Genomic DNA, 17,827 nt, shown 5'->3' with positions numbered 1-17,827 from the left:
TTGGAACCCTCTCCCTGGTTGGGTCTTGCTGTACTGTTGTTTATCAGTCCAGTTTTTCTTGCTTCTAGCTCCTTTCTTCATTTCATTTATAAGGAAAATTCTCACTGTGTTATGTAGACTGCAGGTTGCCATGCTTTTTTTGAATTTAATTTTTTTTTTTTTTTTTTTTTGAGACGAAGTCTTGCTCTGTCAGCCAAGCTGGAGTGCAGTGGCGCGATCTCAGCTCACTGCAACCTTCGCCTCCAGGGTTCAAGCGATTACCCTGCCTCAGCCTCACGAGTAGCTGGGACTACAGGCCCATGCCACCATTCCTGGCTAATTTTTTGTATTTTTAGTAGAGATGGGGCTTTACTGTGTTGGCCAGGATGGTCTCAATCTCTTGACCTTGTGATCCATCCGCCTTGGCCCCCCGAAGTGCTGGGATTATAGGTGTGAGCCACTGTGCCTGGCCGAATTTTAATTTTTTTTTAGAGACAAGGCTTTACTTTGTCACCTGAGTGAAGAGTGCCATGGCACAGTCATAGCTCAGTGCAGCCTCAGATTCCTGGGCTCAACCGATCCTCGTGCCTTAGCCTCCCAGGTAGCTGGGACTATAGGCATGCGCCTCCATGCCTGGTAGATTTTTAAATTTTTTTGTAGAGATGGAGTCTCGCTGTGTTGCCTGGGCTGGTCTTGAACTCCTGGACTCAAGTGATCCTCCTGCCTCAGCCCCGAAAAGTGCTGGGATTACAGGTGTGAGCCACTGTGCCTGTGCTATGTTGCCATTCATCTAATAATCTGCAAACGTCTGGAGAATGGAACTAAGTCAGATTGGCTCTCCACGCTCAGGTTTTTTAGTAGGTAAAATTTTAGGTGAATGACAGTTAGCTGTTCTCCTACATTCTCATTGCCAGGTTATAATGCAAGCAAGTTTCAGACCAAATTCATCTAAGACCCCTTATTCAGGAAATATGTGAGCAGGCCAGCTGGCCGAGTACAGTCCGGGTGGTGGTTCTGTCATCAGGAGTCCCTGCTCTGTGCCTTCCTATGTGCTCTGAGTGCCACTTTGGATAAAAGCTTCCCTCCAGGCAGATTTTCCAGTATTCCAAAACCATGATTCTCTTACCCTAGGAGAAGCCTCAGGCAGCCAGAAATTTCCCAAACCAATGGCTGGACCTTTTTAGGAATCCCATGTAAGGATAGAGGGTCTTGCTCTGTTGCTCGGGCTGGAGTGCGGTGACATGACCAGGGATCACTGCAGCCTTGACCTCCCGGGCTCAAGTGATCCTGCCTCAGCGTCCGAAGTAGCTGAGACTACAGGTGTGCACCACCACACCCGGCTAATTTTTGTATTTTTTTGTAGAGACAAGGGTTTTGCCATGTTGCCCAGGCTGGTGTCGAACTACTGGGCTCAAGCAGTTCACTCGCCTTGGCCTTCCAAAGTGTTGGGATTACAGGTGTGAGCCACCGTGTCCAGCCTGGTAATCCCTTTTCTGACTGTTGTCACCTTAGAGTGGTTTTGTCTGCTTTTAAATTCCATATACATGGAATTGCACTTATGCTTTATGACATTGATTCATGTTGTTGCATGTAACAGTTGTTCATTTTTCCCCATTGCTCTGTAATTCCATCGTATAAAGTTTAGGTTCCTTTCTATAGTTGATGGACATTTGGTTGTTTTCAGTTTGGGACAATATGAAGAAAACAGCTGAAAACATTCTTGTCCATGTCTTTGGTAGATGGAGTATGAGTTATTGATTAGGGTAACTGACTGTCCTTAGAGTTGACATTTACAGCAACTAGCACATGGAGAATATCATGCTGTTCGTGCCAAATGATTTTAAAGTAAATGGAAGATCTTACACAAAACCATATTAAAGGAGTGAATTTAGTCTCGTATGACTTGTTTTTAGCCAGTTCGTGCCAGTAGGAAAGCAGATCGTTGCTTTGGTGCACCCCGCCTATAATCAATGTTCCAAGTCCGAAGGTCAGTTTCCTGAAATCTGAGCTTCTCGTGTGAAAGTGTATTGTTTCCTCGTGCCTCTCCAGAAGCCTGGGTGGGAAAGAACCCTTTATCACTTCTGCAGATAGGCACCATTTTCTTTCTTTTTTTTTTTTTGTTTTTGAGACGGAGTTTCACTGTGTCGCCCAGGCTGGAGTGCAGTGGCCGGATCTCAGCTCACTGCAAGCTCCACCTCCCAGGTTCATGCCATTCTCCTGCCTCAGCCTCCCAAGTAGCTGGGACTACAGGCGCCCGCCACCTCACCCGGCTAGTTTTTTGTATTTTTTAGTAGAGACGGGGTTTCACCGTGTTAGCCAGGATGGTCTCGATCTCCTGACCTCGTGATCCGCCCGTCTCGGCCTCCCAAAGTGCTGGGATTACAGGCTTGAGCCACCGCGCCTGGCCACCATTTTCTAATTATAGATTCTCACTGTGAAAAAGTCATGAATTACTAAAAGCTCCAGGCATATAAACTAGGTTTGGGGATCCCCTGAATTGGAATGAATAAAGTTTTAAAATATTCATTTACGTTTTATTTCCATGTCATTGTGTGTCTTGTGATGAGAAAAATATTTGCTGCTGATTTAGAATTCCTGAATGCTCTTATAAAAATTTAATTCCACCCATATTAACTAGGCTTTCAAGTCTCTTTGAGAGGGGCTGTTTTCTTCCAATAGGTTGCTAGAGGGGAAACCTGTTCGCCGAAGAGAATTGTTGGATGCAAGTTTAATAGGGAAGGTGAACTCAGACCACCACTGGGGGATGCCGCATTGATTTAAATTTTAAAAGAGCCTGTGTTTTGTGAAAGTAAAGAAATAGGTTAACAGTCCCCATGACAAGAATGGAAAACATTCTCGGGACCTATACCACACATACACATTTAAAGTATCATTCAGTCCACCATGGTGAGGGCCTGTCTCTACAGAAATTTAAATCTTAGCCAGGTGTGGCAGCACGTGCCTGTGGTCCCAGGTTGAGGCGGGAAGATCGCTTGAGCCCAGGAGGTCAAGGCTGCAGTGAGCTATGATCACGTCACTGCACTCTAGCCTGGGCGACAGAGTAAGACTCTGTCTCAAAAAAAAAAAAAAAAAAAAAATTCACTACCTCTTTATAGCACCCAGCAGTATTTTTGAACAACCCTACAGGAGGGGAATCTGGTGCCATGAACTAACATTACGGATGCATTTGCCCTTCGACCTTGCAGTCCTGTTTCTGGGAATCTTTACCGCAGATACACCCGCACATGTGATGAAATGACATTTGCTCACAGTTATCATTGAAGCTCTGTAACACCAGAGTGTTGGAAGCCGCCAAGTGGCCATCGGTCAATAAGGAACTGGTTAAAGGGATGATGGTGTGTATCTACAGTGGAACGCTATGCAGCTGTTAAAGAGAATGATAAAAATCTGTGTTTCTGGCCAGGCGTAGTGGCTCACGCCTGTAATCCCAGCACTATAGGAAGACAAGTCAGGCCGATCCCTTGAGGTCGGGAGTTCGAGACCAGCCTGACCAACCTGGTGAAAGCCGGTCTATACTAATAACACAAACATTAGCTGGGAGTGGTGGTGCACGCCTGTAATCCCAGCTACTCGGGAGGCTGAGGCAGGAGAATCACTTGAACCCAGAGGGTGGAGGATGCGCAGAGCCGAGATTGAGCTACTGCACTCCAGCCTGGGCGACAGAGCGAGACTCTGTCTCAAAAAAAAAAAAAGTGTTTTGAAATGGGAAGATTTCCAGGTACGTTAACAAGTACAAAACACAAGGTGAAAAACAGTGCATGGAGTATGCTGCCCTTTGTGTAAGAAAGCTGGGTGGCTGGGCACTGTGGCTCACGCCTGTAATCCCAGCACACTGGGAGGCTGAGACGGGCAGATTATAAGGTCAAGAGATTGAAACCATCCTGGCCAACATGGTGAAACCCCATCTCTACTAAAAATACAAAAATTAGCTGGGTGTGGTGGCATGAGCCTGTCGTCCCAGCTACTTGGGAGGCTGAGGCAGGAGAATTGCTTGCGGAGGTGGCGGAGGTTGCAGTGAGCCAAGATTGTGCCACTGCAGTCCAACCTGGTGACAGAGCAAGATTCCCTCTCAAAAAAAAAAAAAAAAGAAAGATGGGCATATGAACGTATGTATGTGAATGTACTTATATTTGCATGAAGGAACACTAGAAGGATAAACAAGTTATAATAAATTGCTCTTCTGTCTGAGGCACAGGGCGAGGGAGTGATTGGGAATAGGTGTCGGAATGCCTCCTTTGCATGGGTCTTTTGATGGATTGTGTTGACCTTTGAATCGTGTAGAAAAGCAGGTCAGCAACCAGCAAAAGTGAATCAGCCAGGGAATGCCTTTGACTTTGAACGAGACCAAGAGCAGGTGGTGGAGAGCGAGGGTGGTTGACTGCATTTCTTAGCTCGGAAGCAAAGTCAGTGCATTCGTTCATTCATTCAATCAATCAGCAAATGCACGCTGAGCCTCTCCCATGCACCGTCTGCTGTTTCACATGCCGAGGATACAGCTGTCAACGGAAGCATGAAGGTCCAGGCTTTCCTGGAACTGGCATTCTTGAGGAGGCAAACACATGACAAAAAGGTGACTAGTGAGGAAGAGAAGGCTCATGCGGCAGGACCTAGAGAGGAAGGCGAGAGGAGTCCATGCTGAGGACAGAAGGGATGTTCATTGCTGGTACATATTCCTATGTGTTCATCATGCATTTGCAAACAGTAGTTTTTAAATTTTATTTTTAAAGACAGGGTCTTGCTCTGTCACCCGAGCTGGAGTGCAGTAGCACTATCATAGCTCACTGCAGCCTCTACCTCCTGGCTTCAAGTGATCCTCCCACCTCAGCCTCCCAAGTAGCTGGAACTAAAGGTGTGTGCTGTCATGCTTAACTAATTTTATTGTTATTAATTAATATTTTTTGTAGAAATGGGGTCTCTGTTGCCCAGGCTAGTCTCTTGAACTCCTGGCCTCAAGCGATCCTCCTGCCTCAGCCTCCTAAAGTGTCAGGATTACATGCGTGAGTCACTGCACTTGGCCCTATGAACAATATTTGCACCTAGATAATAAAGTAGTGTAAAATCTTACATTTAATCTTTTACTACAGCAGTCAGGATTACATTTTATCATCGTATCATTATCACTTCTGATAAGTTTCTTTCTTTTTTTTTTTTTGAGACGAAATCTTGCTCTGTTGCCCAGGCTGTAGTGTGGTGGTATGATCTTGGCTCACTGCAACCTCCGCCTCCTGGGTTCAAGCAATTCTCCTGCTTCAGCCTCCTGAGTAGCTAGGATTACAGGGATGCGCCACCACGCCTGGCTAGTTTTTGTATTTTTAGTAGAGCCAGGGTTTCGCCATGTTGGCCAGACTGGCCTTAAACTCCTGACCTCAAGTAATCCACCTGCCTTGGTCTCCCAAAGTGTTGGGATTACAGGCGTGAGCCATGGTGCCCGGACAGGATTACATTTTGTCGTAATATAATTATCATTTCAGGTAAGTTTCAAATAAAGAAAAAAAAAATCACATTATGGCAGGTGACTGTACCCCAGTCTGCTACTATGTTGGTGGAAAAATAGAATTTAGTTGAATATATAAAAAACGGATTTGACCACGATAGTTTGCTTTCACAATAGTCAGGTTTTTCTGGGGTTAATGTTATCTAAATGATTTGTGACTATAACCATAGATTATTAGGTGATGAGACATTACTGTGATGAGTCTATCTTTTTTTTCTATTCAGGAGTAGTTTAAAAAAATTCCTCTTTACTGTGATATATTAGCTACAGAAAATTGAAAAAAACCCACGCATAGACTCAGATAAATCACATAGCCCTCATATTCCATATGTCTTCATGACAGTCATTGAGAATCCCAGGGCGATGGCTCCACAGTAGATAATGTAGATATTTGAAACATATTTCTCTCGTGTTTATTTATTTATATTTCCTCTTCCTGGTCTTTTTATTGGCAGAGTTATCTATCATAGTTTCTGAATTCGATGAAAGATTAATATGGTTATTTAAAAAAGTTTTTATGATGAAATGATTAGTTTGCAAGAGAGATTTTTCTCTGTCTCTTTGGGTTCAATTAAATGTTGGTGAAACTTGAGAAATAATGAGGAACATAGATCAAAGCCGTGGGGAAAGGCAGTGTTACTGCTTCCAGCATCTCTAGGTCTGCAACAGCAAGAGTTAAGTTTTGCTCAGAGAGTGAAGGAAAAATAACACAGACTGGCTAGCCAGATTTGGGAGTCGGGGCTTTTCCTGACAACCAGTGCAGACTGTCGCTCCATCTGACATGGAACCAGCATATTCACAAGCATTGGTAGATCTGTGATCTAGTTTTGAAAACACCAGAAATCAGATTTGTTTTCAGGGTGAAAAAAAAAATGCAAAGTCATACAGATTTTTATTTCCTAATCATGATCAATTCCACTCTATGGTATATTAAGGAAAAGCTCCAGGAGTTGCAGACATCCTCTGTCATTCTAGGAAATGCACAAAAAGGTGGTAATGGAAGCTTGTTGTTGTATTTCCTATTTCTCTGTTCTTTTTTTTTAAGAGATGGGGTCCCACTTTCTTGCCCAGGCTGGAGTGCAGTGGTGAGATCATAGCTCCCTGCAGCCTTGAACTCCTGGGCTCAAGCGATCCTCCTGCCTCAGCCTGCTGAGTAGTTGGGACTACAGGTTTGCACTGCCATGCCCAACTTATTTTATTTGATTTTATTTATTTTTTTGAAATGGAGTCTCACACTGTCACACTGGCTGGAATACAATAGTGCCGTCTCAGCTCACTGCAACCTCCTCCTCCCGGGTTCAAGCGATTCTCCTGCCTCAGTCTCCTGAGTAGCTGGGACTACAGGCGCCTGCTACCATGCCTGGCTAATTTTTTGTAGTTTTAGTAGAGATGGGATCTCACTTTGTTGGCCATGCTGGTCTCGAACTCCTGACCTCATGATCCACCCACCTCGGCCTCCCAATGTGCTGAGATTACAGGTGTGAGCCTCCACACCCAACCTATTTTACTTTTAATTTTTGTAGAGATGGAGTCCCACTATGCTGCCCAGGCTTGGCTTGAACTCCTGACTTCAAGTAACCCTCCCACCTCAGCCTCCCAAAGTGCTGGGATTACAGGTGTGAGCCAGCACTCCTGACCTCCCAATGCTTAATTGCTTGAAAGGGTTGTGCTCTCTTTGACGACTAGCCCATTCAGAGCTTTGTCAGATTTGTCCTCTTAGGATCTGAGAGTGGACTTAGGAGGATGTGATGTTTGCTTCCTAGTAGATAAAGGAAAAAAGGTAGGTAGTGACTGCAGAAGGACCTCCACTCTGCCTCCTCGATTCACCTTACAGAAAGCTTGGACAGCATCTCTGGGGCTGGTACAGGGAGTTGCTGCAGCCCGCCTGTGAGGACAGGACCGTTCACATCCACCATTGCTGGCAGAGCGAGACACGCCTGCCAGGGCAGGTTTGATTTGCCGTAAGCAGCTGTACTCAAGGATGTAGAAAGGCACCTGGCCACCTGAGGATCCATGTTCAGTGCTCTGCGTGTTGCGTTATCTTTCTGAATTTACTTTCCAGACAGGAAATAAGAATAGGGTAGCAAAAGTAAGAAAGGATGAAGGGCAGTTGGGTAGGAGTCGTCTGATTCTTTAACGCTTTTTACTATTTGGAGTAGCAGTTTAAAGAAGAGATGCTTTTGGCCAGGCGCGGTGCCTCATGCCCGTAATCCCAGCACGTTGGGAAGCCAAGGTGGGCGGATCGTGAGGTTGAGAGATCGAGACCATCCTGGACAACACGGTGAAACCCCGTCTCTACTAAAAATACAAAAATTAGCTGGGTGTGGTGGCGTGCACCTGTAGTCCCAGCGACTTGGGAGGCTGAGGCAGGAGAATTGCTTGAACCCGGGAGGTGGAGGTTGCAGTGAGCTGAGATCGTGCCACTGCACTCCAGCCTGGTGACAGAGCGAGGCTTCATCAAAAAAAAAAAAAAAAAAAAAAAAAAAAAGAAGCTCTCAAAGTAAGAATACCCAAAAGTAACCCAACAGTGGTGGAAATATTTCACAGTTGTTTTTAGGGGTTCTTCTTCTATGATGGTAGCCAAGGTATTTCTTAGTGTAGATGCTTTGAGTGGAGACTGTATTGTTTTGCCACTTATCTTTGGAGGAGGAAGTTTGTTTTTCATCACAGAAACCAAACACTGCTTTTCTTGGGAACTGTTCCCTGTTCTCCGAAACAATGAACACGCTTCTCTTGGATCCACTTCACCAGAATATTCCCACCCAGCGCTTCTTACATGTTATACCAAGACCCTTATCTCCCTTGCAACTCAACGAAAGAATGAGTATATGTTCCCAAGAGTGTTAGTGTACTGTCAAAGTCCAAATTCTGTTAATTTCGTGAAGAATTCATTTAGTTTTCATTACTAAATGGATAATTTGAATTTCTGGCCTATTAAGAGTTTTTTTGTTTTTTGAGACAGAGTCTCCCTCTGTCGCCAGGCTGGAGTGCAGTGGCGTGATCTTGGCTCACTGCACCCTCCGCCTCCTGGGTTCAAGCTATTCTACTGCCTCAGTCTCCCTAGTAGCTGGGACTACAGGCATGCATCACCATGCCCAGCTAATTTTGTATTTTTAGTACAGATGGGGTTTCACCACGTTAGCCAGGATGGTCTGCATCTCTTGACTTTGTAATCTGCCCGCCTTGGCCTCCCAAAGTGCTGGGATTACAGGCATGAGCCATTGCACCTGGCCAGGAGTTTTTTTCTTTTTTGAATAAATGGTTATAAGCATTGGACCATATTTGTGAAGGTCCCAAGACCATCTAACAGAATTGCTGTAAAATATGACAGTAACAGGAACAACTACAGAAAAGAGAGCTAATATTTGTATATTGCTCTGTATAGTATGTATTATTAAACATGAGAAGGGTCAGAGTTCAAGTGTGACATGCCTAGTGGCCTGATACGAGTTGTGGAGCTCTCATTCCCTTTTTTGTTGAGAGATGGGTTCTTGCTCTTTTGCCCAGGCTGGAGTGCAGTGGCACGGTCATAGCTCACTGCAGCCTCGACCTCCTGGGCTCAAGCAATCCTCCCATCTCAGCTCCTGCCTCAAGTAGCTGGGACTACAGGCATGCACCACCGTGCCCAGGTTGAGCTCTTATTTCTAACCCGTTAAGGTAATGGGGTCCTCTAGAGTGAAGTGGTGTTAGTTAGAATAGCTTGCAGGGCAGAGCTCAGCAGCATAGACAGAGAGGACTCTGTCTGGACTGGAAGAAGAAATGAGCATACGCCAGAGAAGAAACATCTTTCATCAAAATTCTGTTGGGCATCCAGCAGCTGGCACTCATGTCGAGAGTCCAAGACCAATAACAGCAAACTTATTTCCTATTTGGCTTAGAGAAAGAAAATAAGCTCTAAGAGTTTTTTTTTTTTTTTCTTCTCCTGAAATGGAATCTTACTCTGTTGTTCAGGCAGGAGTTCAATGGCATGATCTTGGCTCACTGCAACCTCTGCCTTCCGGGTTCAAGCGATTCTCTTGCTTCAGCCTCCTGAGTAGCTGGGATTATAGGCGCACACCACCACACCTGGCTAATTTTTGTATTTTTAGTAGAGACGAGGTTTCACCATGTTGGCCAGGCTGGTCTCGAACTCCTGACCTCAAATAGTTCACCCATCTCAGCTTCCCAAAGTATTGGGATTACAGGTGTGAGCCACTGCACTTGGCCAGCTCTAAGAGTTTAAAAAATTTTTTTGCATAAATATATCATAGGTTGGTACTTACCAGTATTTTAGTTGTTAGTAAATTTGGTGGTTTGTTTATAATGCAACAACTTATCTTTTTAAGCAAACCTGAATTCATAATCTGCCAGCACATCTGTGTCTATATCAGCCAGTTTTCTCACCTCTGAGATTACTGCTGTTTTGTTTTCACTACCAAGTTCTCCGTGCTTTTTTCTCACCTCTCGGTGAGTTGAAGGGGCCGATATGTATTGCCCACTGATATGGGTAGGCTTTGTGTCCCCACCAGATCTCGTCTTGAATTATAATCCCTATAAATCCCCATAATCCGCACATGTCAAGGGAGAGACCAGGTGGAGGTTAATTGAATCATGGGGAAAGGTTTTCCCCATGCTGTTCTCGTGATAGTGAGTTCTCACTAGATCTGATGGTTTTGTAAATGTGTGGTAGTGTCTCCTACATTCCTTCTCCTGCCTGCCACCTTGTGAAACAGGCCTTGCTTCTCCTTCACCTTCCGCCTTGATTGTAAGTTTCCCAAGGCCTCCCCAGCCATGCTGAACTGTGAGTCAGTTAAATCTCTTTCCTTTATTTTCTTAAAATTTTTAAATTTAATTTAATTTTATTGTTTTGAGATGGAGTCTCGCTCCGTCGCCCAGGCTGGAGTGCAGTGGCCGGATCTCAGCTCACTGCAAGCTCCATCTCCTGAGTTTATGCCATTTTCCTGCCTCAGCCTCCCAAGTAGCTGGGACTACAGGCGCCCGCCATCTCGCCCAGCTAGTTTTTTGTATTTTTTTAGTAGAGACGGGGTTTCACCGTGTTAGCCAGGATGGTCTCGATCTCCTGACCTCGTGATCTGCCCGTCTCGGCCTCCCAAAGTGCTGGGATTACAGGCTTGAGCCACCGCGCCCGGCCAAATCTCTTTCCTTTATAAATCACTCAACCTCAGGCAGTTCTTTATAGCAGTAGGAAAATGGACTAATACACCCCTGCTTAGCTGGGGTCTGAAAACCTGGTTAAAATAGATCTCAAAACAATAAATAAAAGTCACTGGCTGTTTGTACCCTCTTTGTCCCGTGGTTGTTGAATGACTGGGTAAGAAATTAAATGGGACACTCTGCAGACACCTGGCAGAGGCCTCGGCAGGTGGGTCTTCCATCAATTGGTATTTCCCCTCTCCTTCAGTAGCGCTTTTCCGATTGCCACAGAGCGCTCCCAGGTGCGGAGAGTAGTCAATAAATGAACCGGCCATCTCCAGAACTTGCAGACTCACGTCGAGCAAGGCTGATGCTCTCAGAAGGTGTACCATTTGATCTTGTGGCTTTACCTACCCTCCCCTGCCACGTGTACTGTAATTTGAGAAGTTTAGTGTTAGTGGCTGATGTTAGACAAGGCAGAAAAAAGTGGTCAAGGCCGGGCGCGGTGGCTCACGCCTGTAATTCCAGTACTTTGGGAGGCTGAGACGGGCGGATCACGAGGTCAGGAGATCGAGACCATCCTGGCTACCACGGTGAAACCTTGTGTCTACTAAGAATACAAAAAATTAGCCGGGCGAGGTGGCGGGCGCCTGTAGTTCCAGCTACTTGGGAGGCTGAGGCAGGAGAATGGCATGAACCCAGGAGGCGGAGCTTGCAGTGAGCCGAGATCGCGCCACCGCACTCCAGCCTGGGCGACAGAGTGAGACTCCGTCTCAAAAAAAAAGGAGTGGTCAAATTCATCCCAAATGTGTTTTGTTGTATTTCATATTCTTCATATTTGAGCACTTAAGAACCATTCACAAGTCAGTTCTCTGAAGTAGAACATCACATTCAACAGCACACACATTCCTTAGACGTTCTGGATATCGGGCAAGGAATAATCAATCCTAAATTCCATTATGCCTTTACGGTGGTCCTGTTGAAATCTGATGAGAATGGCGGGTGAGAGCTTGGGGTTTGTCCCTCACCCGTAAAGCGTGCAATTTGTACATTTCAGTTATGTGCAGAGGTTTAATGGTAGATAATTGAAGGATAAGATAGTGGGGCAGCATTTCTTTACCAGCTCAGATAAGTGAATATAAAAATCCTGTTCATCTGGGTGCTTCTGTCTCAGCCATTAATTTTAGATAATCCCCAATTACCCCTGAATTCAGAGAGTTTTACATATAATTTAAATTCTCTGATAATTCAAAAATTCCACTTTGGTTGTTAATTCTTACTTCTATTGAGCCAATCTGACATTTTTATTTTATTTTATTTGTTGAGATGGAGTCTCACTCTGTCATCCAGGCTGGAGTGCAGCAGTGCAATCTTGGCTCACTGCAAGCTCCCCCTCCCGGGTTCATGCAATTTTCCTGCCTCAGCCTCACCAGTAGCTCGGATTACAGGCGCCCACCACCATGCCTATCTCATTTTTGTATTTTTAGTAGAGATGGTGTTTCACCATGTTGGCCAGGCTGGTCTTGAAGTCCTGACCTCAAGTGATCCACCCACCTTGGCCTCCCAAAGTGCTGGGATTACAGGTGTGAGCCCGTGCACCCAGCCGAGCCAATCTTATTTTTAACAAGCATCAAAGAGGTAATATTTTGAGCAACCACCTCGTGTTTTATCCAGGTTGTTACATTTAATCATCCCTTTGGTCCTGCAGTGTGGTATTTATTACTCCACGTTACAGATGAAGAGACAGAGGTTCTGGGAGGCTAAATGCAGAGTCATCTGTTGAGTCATGAGCTGGACTGCCACTTCACCTAACTCAAGACCCATACTCTCTCTCTCTCTCTTTAAATTGCTGCCTGCTCACTGGTAGAAGCAGATAAGAAGAGGCCAGAAAAAGACTGAAATGATCTTAAATCATCAATTTCTGAGTAACCAGGAATTGATAAATATTTGAGAGAGTTAACCTCAGTTTCTTCATTTAAAAAATGAGGTTATGGCCAGATGCCATGACTGACACTTATAATCCCAGCTACTTGGGAGGTTGAGGCAGGAAGACCTCTTCAGGCCAGGAGTTCGAGACTAGCCTGGGCAACCTAGTCAGACACTGTCTCTAAAAAAATTTTTAGGGAGACCGAGGCGGGCAGATCATGAGATCAGAAGATCGAGACCATCCTGGCTAACACAGTGAAACCCCGTCTCTACTAAAAATACAAAAAAATTAGCCAGATGTGGTGGCGAGTGCTTGTAGTCCCAGCTACTCGGGAGACTGAGGCAGCAGAATGGTGTGAATCTGGGAGGCAAAGCTTGCAGTGAGCCAAGATTGCGCCACTGCACTCCAGCCTGGGTTACAGAGCAAGACTCTGTCTCAAAACAAACAAACAAACAAACAAACAAACTAAATTTTAAAATTTAGCTGGGAGTGGTGGCACGTGCCTATAGTCCTAGCTACTTGAGAGGCTAAGGCAGGAGAATTGCTTGAGACCAGGAGTTGGAGGCTGCAGTGAACTATGATCACACCACTATCCTTCAGCCTGGGAGACAGAGCAAGACCCTGTCTCTGAATTTTTTTTGTTTTGTTTTAGAAGTCAATAGGTTTTCCTGTGGGGAGGTGTTATTTTTAAGTAACAGATGAGATAATGCATTAAAAATACTTTGATAAGTGCCATCAGCAATAAATATGCCAAGGAAGATGGTCCCCCTCTCAAGCCTCTGACCTTGGGAAGGATCTGTGCCTGGGAAATGTGTCTTGGGAATGTTTTTTATGGGAAGGTCATGGTGGCAGCTACACAGGGCTTTTTACATGAGCTGAGAGCGACATCTGGTCCAGACAGATGACAGCTGCAAAATGAAGCAGGATGTTTCAGGGATTGTCATGGCTGGGGCACATTTGCTTGTTTAAAATCTCTGGAACTTTCTGGCCAAAAGGCATATAGGGTTTTGATGACTCATTTTGAAGCAAAGCAAACACCCCAGGAGGTTGCCCTTGAACTCAGGTTGAAATTTCGCCTCTCTCTTAGCCCCCTGAGAAATTTGTCATCAATATGTGGCCTGCAGAAGGAGTGGGTAGATGCTGCCATGTGGAACGTATAAAAAATATTGTGACTCCGCAATGGGGTTCCACTCCCATGTTTTCCTTTTTATCGACATGGAGTCTCACTCTGTCACCCAGGCTGGAGTGCAGTGGCGCGATCTCGGCTCACTGCAATCTCTACCTCCCGGATCCAAGCGATTGTCCTGCCTCAGCCCCCTGATTAGCTGGGATTACAGATAGCTGCCACAATGCCTGGCTAATTCTTGTATTTTTAGTAGAGATGGGGTTTTGCCATATTGGCCAGGCTGGTCTCGAACTCCTGGCCTCAAGTGATCCACCCACCTTGGCCTCCCAAAGTGCTGGGATTGTAAGCATAAGCTGCTGTGCTCAGCTACTCTCATGTTTTCCTGACAGCTGGGACTGGAGTAACTTATGAATTGTGACTTGAGCCATGTCCCGACCTAAATAGAGCAGTTACTTAATGCATTTTCAAATGTATTGCATGCCAAAATATTTTCACCTCTGATTAAAAAAAATGAAATTGTCAGTTATGCCAGGTCTACCTAGAATAGGTAACTTTTCTCTCATCAACACTCATTTTATAAGAGCGTTAGCAGAGATGCACTTCCTAATGCTTGACATAACGCGTTGTAGGGATGGCAGATGTATTTGTTGAATAAATGGGCTGCAGAAGCACCTGCAAAACCCAGGCTCAGTTTGTATAACCATTTGTAGGTAGGATTATCTCTTGATTGGTCTTTGTTCACATGAGGTTTATAACATATGTTCTTTAGGTTTTTTAAATGGAATTTTTTATTGACCTAATTGTAGATTTACATGCAGTTGTCAGGAATAATAGAGATAGTCTGCATACCCTTTATCCAGTTTCCCCCAATGGTAACATCTTGCAAGTTTACAGTACAGTATCATAACCAGGATATTGAAATTGACACAGTTCATGTCATTCATACGAGCTACTGAGTTTATGCAAGTATGCTTTTTAATTTTTATGTTTTGAGACAGGGTCTCACTCTGTCACCCAGGCTAGAGGGCAGTGGTGCCATCATGGCACACTGCAGCCATGACCTCCTGGGCTCAAGTGAGCCTCCCGCCTCAGCTTCCCGAGTAGCTGGGACTACAGGTGCTTAACACTATATCCAGCTAATTTTTTTTGTATTTTCCGTAAAGACAGGGCTTCACTCTGTTGCCCAGGCTGGCTGGTCTTAAACTCTTGGGCTCAAGCAATCTGCCTCCCTTACCTTCCCAAAGTTCTAGCATTACAGCCATGAGCCACTGAGCCCGGCCTCAAATACAGCTTTTAAAATGGTGAAGTATGACTGGAGAAAATAAAAGCCACGTTGTGGGCCCTCGGGGCAGAGGTGGAACTAGAACTTTCTGGGCATTTGTTGGGATGCTGCTGGTTCCCAGGTGCAGAGGAGAGGTGAGGTTGGAATGATTGGGGGTGTCCCTAGCAGGGGAGGAAAGATTGTCCTGGAGTGGCATGGCATAGACAGTAGTACAAAGACTCCTTCACAGCCCCGCACAAGGAGCACTGCCTGTGTTCTCTGGGCAGGGACCAGCCCTTTGGTGGGGGCCCTTTGTGCCTATAACCCCCCATGACCTTCCCCTCCAGCCCGTGTAATGGGCGGATGTGGAGTAGTTTAGGCCTGTCAGGGCTCTAAGTCTGACCTGCCCCCAAATCCCTGACCACACCTTCCCCCTTCAGAACTAGAATTTCCAGAAGGTTTGAGAAGAATTAGCCTCTCTGTCTTTGTCATCCTTTCCTTTCATGGGGTTGTTTTTCTTATTGGATTCAGGCAAGCCAATAATTAGGTCTTGGAGGGCTGGGGGTACTTCTTTTTATTCATTATTTAACAGCCCCTTTCTGGTCCCAAATCTCATCTGCCCTCAGCAGTCCACATAGCGTCCTACCCGGGTAAGGTGGGGGATTCGCATGGATAGAAACGAAGTGGACGGCTCCACAGGGAGAGATTCTGAGGGGATGGAGAGCTGCAGCTCCCCGGATAAAGAGGAAATGGGGTGAGGAGAGGAGGGGGGCGGTGCTGTGTAGGGCGAGGAGCCTGTTGTATTCTGGGACCCTTGAAGTCCATGCCTGCTGAGCTTAAATGGTCTCCTCTGAATGGGAACATGGCCTTGTTTCTATTTAGGGAAAGAAAAGCCACCCAGCATTTCTATAGTCTTGAATTAGACCCAGCATTCTAGGTTAGAAGGTAGAGGTTCCCCCACCCTCCCCTTTTCATATAGACTTAGAAAATATCTGGATTTCAGCCCATACCAGGTGCTCATGCAATTAACCCTTTCTTCCAAGCGAGGCCTTCCCTTGGAGGTGTGCGGACGGCAATATATTTATGGCTTCCATTTGGGCCTAACCAAGAAAGGAGACATTGGCATCGTCTTCTCTTTCTGGGTTTGCCGCGCTTTATTTCCACAGTCATGGCAAATCAACAAGCCACTTCCCCGGGAATTACGAATTCATAAACACGTAACTACACAGCTACAGCTTATGTTGTGGAAACCTGGATCACTTATTTCTGGGAAAAGCTAATATCATAAAAAGCTTTTGTAACCGTGTTGATAGTATACTATTATTTCAGAAGCTTTTAAGAATCCAGTTTTAAGGTGTGCATCTTCTGGAGAAAATAACGTTATATTTTACTTGGAGAACACTTTAGTGGAAATGACCCTTTCAAAGGATTTGGTAAATGCATGTGTTAAATTCTTTTCAGTCACTGTATATAATCGGTTCTTTCAGAAGCTTTTTTCTTCCTGGCTTATTGTTTGTCTTCCTGTTGTCACTTTTTTGATGTATTAGGGTACTGTTCTTCTTAAGTATTGAACACTTTTCTCAGGGTATTTTCTGATAGTTATATAAATGGGAGAATACTGGACAGAAGGATAGTAAATATTTGATTGCTTTAATTTTTCTTTGGATTTGAAGATATGTCTAAATGATTCCAAATGTTCGTTTGTTAATAAACAACCAGATCGTTGTCCATGATTATATAAACATAGCTAGCCTCGAGGTCTGCATTTGCCTCCTGGATTTCATAACTATTCTCTATCATGCTTTTGAAAACTTTGACTTTCTATGTGGTATATTTAGGGCAGCTTTTTTAAATTTAGGAAACTGTGCCATGCCATTCCTTTGTATGATATATAAAGACTTGACCAGGAGTATAAAAATCAACTCTAATCCCACCACTCAGAAATAACCACTGTGAAATGTTTGATGTATTTTCCAGGCCTTTTCTGTGCATAGTCAACACAATCGGTTTTGTATTGTATGTTGTTTCTTCCCTTTTCCACAGAGTGACATATCTTGGGCATTTACCCATATTGTAATTTTTTTCACTAAAATCCCTAAAATACTGTGTATGCTGCTGCTTCTTTTTTTTTTTTTCCCCAACACAGAGTCTTGTTCTGTTGCCCAGGCCAGAGTGCAGTGACGCGATCTCTGCTCATTGCAACCTCCGCCTCCCGGGTTCAAGTGAGTCTGCTGCCTCAGCCTCCCGAGTGGCTGGGATTATTGGTGCCTGCCACCACATGCAGCTACTGTTTGTGTTTTTGGTAGACGGAGTTTCACCATGTTGGCCAGGCTGGTCTTGAACTCCTGGCCTCAAGGGATACACCCACCTCAGACTCCCAAAGTGCTGGGATTACAGGCGTGAGCCACCTTGCCCAGTCATGTATGGTTTTTGAATCCCAAGAAATCCTAGCTTGAGGTGTGCTTATGGCCCAGTGCACTGCCACCACCTCTGTACTAAACCAAGCCACATTGTGTGTGTGTGTGTGGGTGTGGGTGTGGGTGTGGGTGTGTGTGGGTGTGGTGGGGCTCGGCTCCAGGAGCCCTGCTTGATTTGCTTTCTTTTTGTTAGAGCCCCATTATGACTTCTCCTGTTTCTTTTTTGCTCCTTTTCCTCCTCCTTCCTTTTGTGTCTTTTTCCCACATTATTTTCCTCCATGCTTTTTTCTAGTTCTACTTTCTTGTGTGCCTGTATCTGTGTCGATCTGAAGCTTGAAGCTGAGTGGCCACTATTGGTGACTGATTCCCCCGCCCCAGGGCACATGTTCACTGCAGGCTGCAGGAAACAGGCTTTGTCCCACTTTCACAGTGGGAATCAGCCCCTGGTCTGGATCAATGTGTCTGGGTC

General features: G+C 45.2%; 1 protein-coding gene and 1 pseudogene across 2 annotated transcripts in view; both read left to right on the top strand.

The window, feature by feature from the left end:
• Window positions 1-17,827, top strand: part of CAMK1D (calcium/calmodulin dependent protein kinase ID) — a 490,031-nt gene that overhangs the window by 109,931 nt on the left and 362,273 nt on the right. The gene's annotated exons all lie outside the window — the stretch shown is intronic.
• On the top strand, window positions 2,776-2,878 carry LOC112632292 (annotated as a pseudogene).

The sequence above is a fragment of the Theropithecus gelada genome, chromosome 9 (genome assembly GCF_003255815.1).
Source record: "Theropithecus gelada isolate Dixy chromosome 9, Tgel_1.0, whole genome shotgun sequence".
NCBI classification, from domain to species: Eukaryota; Metazoa; Chordata; class Mammalia; order Primates; family Cercopithecidae; genus Theropithecus; species Theropithecus gelada.
The sequence above is the reverse complement of the archived record's forward strand: the minus strand, read 5'-3'. Positions and strand labels throughout refer to the sequence as shown.